This window comes from Phoca vitulina, unplaced genomic scaffold (assembly GCF_004348235.1).
Source record: "Phoca vitulina isolate PV1807 unplaced genomic scaffold, GSC_HSeal_1.0 scaffold25, whole genome shotgun sequence".
Lineage (NCBI taxonomy): Eukaryota > Metazoa > Chordata > Mammalia > Carnivora > Phocidae > Phoca > Phoca vitulina.
Window position 1 is genome coordinate 32402680 of NW_022589728.1, and position 6000 is coordinate 32408679.

The 6000-nt window shown below is 37.8% G+C and overlaps 1 pseudogene; it reads left to right on the plus strand.

Annotated features, from left to right (window-relative positions):
* LOC116643262 overlaps positions 1-4843 on the plus strand; it is an 86956-nt pseudogene extending 82113 nt beyond the window's left edge.
* The last annotated feature ends 1157 nt before the right edge of the window (positions 4844-6000 follow it).

The window sequence follows — 6000 nt, forward strand, 5'->3', positions numbered from 1 at the left end:
GAAACCAAGAGTCAGAAGTTTAACTGACTCCGCCCCCAGGCGCCCTCCAGATACTGTACACTTTGTTTTTTTTTTTTTTCAAATATTCACTAAAATTTTTTTAGAAAGGTATTTATTTATTCTTTTTTAATTTTATTTTATTATGTTATGTTAATCCCCATGCATTACATCATTAGTTTTTGATGTAGTGTTCCATGGTTCATTGTTTGTGTATAACACCCAGTGCTCCATGCAGTACGTGCCCTCTTTAATACCCATCACCAGGCTAACCCATCCTCCCACCCCTCTCCCCTCTAGAACCCTCAGTTTGTTTCTCAGAGTCCATAGTCTCTCATGGTTCGTCTCCCCCTCCGATTTCCGGGGGTGGGTGCCGAACACTTTGTAATTGGTATCTGTGCTGTAGGGTTTCCTCTGGCTATAATGGCTTTAATTTGTAGTGCTGCCACCATCCTTTTGACTTGTCTAAACTCATTCATCAGTTAGTGTGCATTAAACTCTGCAAGGTAGCAAGATTTAGACCGTGCAATGAGGCTCAAAATATATATATATATATAAATTATATCATATTATATAAAGTTTCCTATCCTCAAGATGCTCAGTCTGTAAAATGAAATCCATTTGAAATTAATATTTTTAGTACAGTGAATTCACTTTTATTTTAATATTACAGAGAAAGATGGCATCACCCACTTCCCTTCTCAGAAATAACTTAAAACTGATTGGAAGAACAAGGATGAAAAACCCAAATACCATCTTCTATGAAATTAAGAGATATCTACATTCCTGGACTACAATAGCAATCAAGGTCAAAAAGAAATGTCACAAGACATTAAGAGAGGATGCCCATTGCTGCTGACATCAGACAATGTGGTAAAGCAACTTGCTTGGAGGAAAGTGGCACACCCCTAATGCCAAATAACTCCTTGTTCAGAACAATGAAAATCACTTGACAGACAAGCTAGATTTTCAGAGAAAAGTCTGTAAGTGAGGCATGGTGAAGACTACCCTATGGCCTCCAAGCTCTGTTGCATGGGGAGGAGTGAAGCCTAAAAGATATTCCCCTCTCTCTATCCCTTTCTCTCTCTCTCTTACACACACACACTCACACGGGCACTCACACACACACACACACACACACACACACACACAATATGTGTCACAGACAATTCTCACCAGCCAGAAATTAAACTTTATCCCCTTCTCAATATAAACATCTCCGTCCAAGAAGAACTCATCTCACAGAAAGGTAAATAATCACAAAGAAACCAAAGGGAATGTAAGATGTCCCAATGACAAAAGGAAAAAGAAAACAGGAAAGGCAGATGGCACATAAAAAACATCAGCCAGAAAAAATCTCTTCACACAGTAAATAAAAACTAAGCCCATAATATAATCATTAAAATAGAAACTAATACAAAAAATAAATCTATAAACCAAAAGACCAAAGCAGAGATAGAAGAATTTGGAGATAATATGGCAAGACAAGAGATATAAATAAACCATAAGCCAGTAGAACTCAGGAGAGATGGAATTCAAAAAAATCAAGCTAAGCGGGTATGACCAATACTATAAACCATCTGACATTGGCTAGGATGACAGGGCAAGTCTTCAAAGAAGAGAAAAAAGTTAATATAGATCTTAAAGGACAAATGGAATTGAGGTCAATCAGAGGAAGAAAAGAAGTCCAGTCTAATATAACATGAACAAAGGCATGAGTATATTTTCTGGGACCTAAACATGGCTTTCTATACATGAAGAACAGGATATGAGGGAGAGAAAAAGGATGAATGGGACTGGAATTGCAGATAAATACTAGTTTTTGGAGACTGTTTTATGCTAAGCTAATAAATGTAACTTCATATTATTAGCTAAAAGGACCTACCAGTGGCTTCAATTAGAAGATTAATATGATCCTTTATATTTTAGAAAGATCGCTCTGCCAACAGTGAGGGAGTAGGATAGATTAGGATGAATACAGGAGGCAGACAAAGAAGTGAGAATAATGGTAATTCCTTTCTGTAATCTAGATAAAATATAATGACATAATTATAGATAATGGCTGTAGAAAAATGTGAGAAAAAATAAGAAATATTTAATGGGAAATATCTACAAAATAGCTTGGCCAATTGAATATAGCAGGTAAGGGAAAGAAAACCTGAAGAATGATTCCAAGGGTATGAATTACTTGACTGGTTGAATGGCATCCCAGCAATCAATACAGAAACACTGTAGGATATACAGGATAGGTGGAGAGAAGTGAGAGGCAGAGATAATGAGTTACCTCTAAGTGAGTATATTATAATAAATCAAATAATCCAAATAATTATTGGACTTTAATAAAAAATGCTGCAGTACCAGAAACTGAATTCCAAAAGGTATTGACAAATTTTGACTGCTGTAAAAACAAGAAAATCATCCCTGTTTTCACATCAGATTTCATAATTTTATTTTATTTTTTTTAATTTTTATTGTTATGTTAATCACCATACATTACATCATTAGTTTTAGATGTAGTGTTCCATGAGTCATTGTTTGTGCATAACACCCAGGGCTCCATGCAGAACGTGCCCTCTTTAATACCCATCACCAGGCTAACCCATCCTCCCACCCCCCTCCCCTCTAGAACCCTCAGTTTGTTTTTCAGAGTCCATCATTTCTCATGGTTCGTCTCCCCTCTCCGATTTCCCCCCCTTCATCCAGATTTCATAATTTTAATATAGCATGGGGTTTTTTTTAGATTTTATTTATTTATTTATTTATTTATTTATTTATTTATTTATTTATTTGACAGAAAGAGACACAGCAAGAGAGGGAACACAAGCAGGGGGAGTGGGAGAGGGAGAAGCAGGCTCCCCACTGAGCAGGGAGCCAGATGCAGAGCTCAATCCCAGGACCCCGGGATCATGACCTGAGCTGAAGGTAGACACTTAATGACTGAGCCACCCAGGCACCCCAATCTAGCATGGTTTTTAATGTCTTAAAGTATTAAAAATCATCATAAACTGTGTATATCTCAGCATCACTAAAAGCTCAGAGAAGAACTTACACAGAAATTATATAATTTATATACAATTATATATATAAATAAAATTATGTAATTTTATATTTCAATAAAATTGAAAGGCAGTCTTAAAGGAAGTCAACCTAAACTACTGAAATCATGTTATAGACTTGGTTAGGAAACATAAGTACTCTCTACTTAAGAAAAATCTTACCTGTTTTTTTCTTTCTATAGTAATGTGTTCTGTGTTACTTTATAATATCAACAGTACCAGATAATAACAAATACTGTTCTACTTATGTCAATCTTTTCATTTAACTTTTACTTTTATGTTGCCTAATAAGATGGATGTCAACCAGATTTTCTGTTGTATTATAGAAATTTAAGGATACCTGCAACATCATTTAACAAAATCCTGTGAAATTCACCAAGTAAAGCAAGCAAGGTTTCAACACTGAAAAAAAAAGAAGTAGGACATTCTAATGGCAAGGTACCATTGTGATGCTCTCCATTAAATTGTACCATATTTATTTATTCATCTTTAATGTCTGTGACTACTACATAATGAATGAAGCACTATGCCTTTTCTTAGTTTGAGCCTTTCTTTAAATGCCCTTCTTGGAATTTTGTTCATTTTGTCTTTTGGTATGTGTGATTTGGTCATATTCAATTTCAGCTCTATTTGGCTATTTTTAATTCTGATGAGCTTCCTTCCTATGCAGTTAAGTTACACATAACTTCTATTTAGATAAATGTCAATACAGTTCTTACATTTAAGAACCCTACCGAGGGGCAGGAAGGCCACAATCCAAAGGAACCAGAGCAGTTGAGAAAACTGCTAATTGGTGGCTTGAGCTTTGAAACTACAGATGATAGTTTAAGAGAACATTTGAAAAATGGGGCACACTTACAGATTGTGTGGTGATGAGAGACCCCCAAACAAAACGTTCCAGGGGTTTTGGTTTTGTGACTTACTCTTGTGTTGAAGAGGTGGTTGCAGCAATGTGTGCCCGACCACACAAGGTTGAGGGGCGTGTAGTGGAACCAAAGAGCTGTTTCTAGGGAGGGTTCTGTAAAGCCTGATGCCCATCTAACAGTGAAGAAAATTTTCATTGGTGGTATTAAAGAAAACACAGAAGAATTTAATTTGAGAGACTACTTTGAAAAGCATGGCAAGATTGAAACCATAGAAGTTATGGAAGACAGGCAGAGTGGAAAAAAGAGAGGATTTGCTTTTGTAATTTTTAATGATCATGATACTGTCGATAAAACTGTTGTTCGGAAATACTACAGTATTAATGGGCATAATTGCGAAGTGAAAAAAGGCCCTTTCTGAACAAGAAATGTATCGGTTGGATCACAAAGAGGCCGTGGAGGTGGATCTGGCAACTTCATGGGCCGTGGAGGAGACTTTGGAGGTGGTGGAAACTTTGGTGGAAGACGAGGCTATGGTGGTGAAAGTGGTGGCAGCAGAGGTAGTTAGGGAGGAGGTGATGGTGGATATAAGGGATTTGGAGGTGATGGTGGCAACTATGGTAGTGGTCCTTGTTATAGCAGTAGAGGAGGCGATGGTGGTGGTGGACCAGGATATGGAAACCAAGGAGGCAGATATGGCGGTGGTGGAGGGGGATATGATGGTCACAATGATGGAGGAAATTTTGGAGATGGTAACTATGGTGGTGGCAGGAACTATAATGATTGTGGAAATTATAGTGGACAACAGCAATCAAATTTTGGACCCATGAAGGGGGACTGTTTTGGTAGAAGAAGCTCGGGCAGTCCCTACAGTGGTGGTTATGGATCTGGTGGTGAAGAGGTGGATATGGTAGCAAAAGGTTCTAACAATTTTTCAGAAGAAAAGGGCTAGAGTTCTTAACAGGAGAGAGAGCGAGGAGTTGTCAGGAAAGCTGCAGGTTACTTTGAGATAGTCTTCCCAAATGCGTTAGGGGAACTGTAAAAATCTGCCACAGAAGGAACGATGATCCATAGTCAGGGAAGGTACTGGAACCCCTTCTTGTTCCGGACTGTCGTAGCCACAGTTTGCAGAAAGTGCAGCTACTGATTACTGTGCCGTGCTGTCAGTGACATGTACATTCCTGAGGTCTTTTATCTGTTGTAGCTTTGTCTTTTTCGTTTTCATTACACCGGGTTTATTGCCCTGTCAATTGTGGTAGTGGTACCAGGAAGTAAAAAATTAAGGAATTTTTAACTTTAAAAAAAAAGAGAGAGAGAAAAGGTAAGACAGATGAAGAAAAAATAAGCCAATTTATTATTGACAAAGCTGGTAACAGGTTATGTGACTCCTATCTTCAGATTAAAACCTTTATTTTCCTCAGCTTTTGTATATCCCAAGCTCTCAGTACCATTTTATTCTGCCACTGCTTTTTCTCAAGTGGTGGGAGTACAGGCATTGCTTTATTTCCAACCTGTTCCTCCATGGCCTTCGTCAACTCCCAGCACACCATGATTTTGCTGAGGCCTGGACATTCTTGCTTACGGTCAATGCAAGCAAGATTAAAACCACCCCTTGATTGTGGTCAAAGCTTCCATAAGCTGAAATGATACAGAGAAGTCAAAAATCACATGGGACCAAAGCCCAAAAAGTGTTGGTCCAGGCCTTACCAGTTAAAAGCTAGTTATTATACTACAGTAAAATCCAGCTGTAATGCACAATATAAGCTGCTACAAATTGCCAGAATCTTGACCCTATGTACCCAGCCCAACAAAAACTTAATATTCAAGTTACCATTTTGTTTCCTAAATTTCACTCTTGTTTATTGTTCAAGATTTCAGCCCAGTGCAGCAGATGTTAGGGTTTTGAGGAGGTCAATGTATAACACTCCTCTTTTCCTCACTTGAGTTCTAAACCAAAGAAGAAAGAAAAGTAAGACAAATTCAGATTATTACTAGGAATGTCATACATATGCAGGCAAGTAGCCTTCTTAATACAGATACCCAGAATTAGAAAAATTTACCCCCTGACTAAAAACAAGAATTCC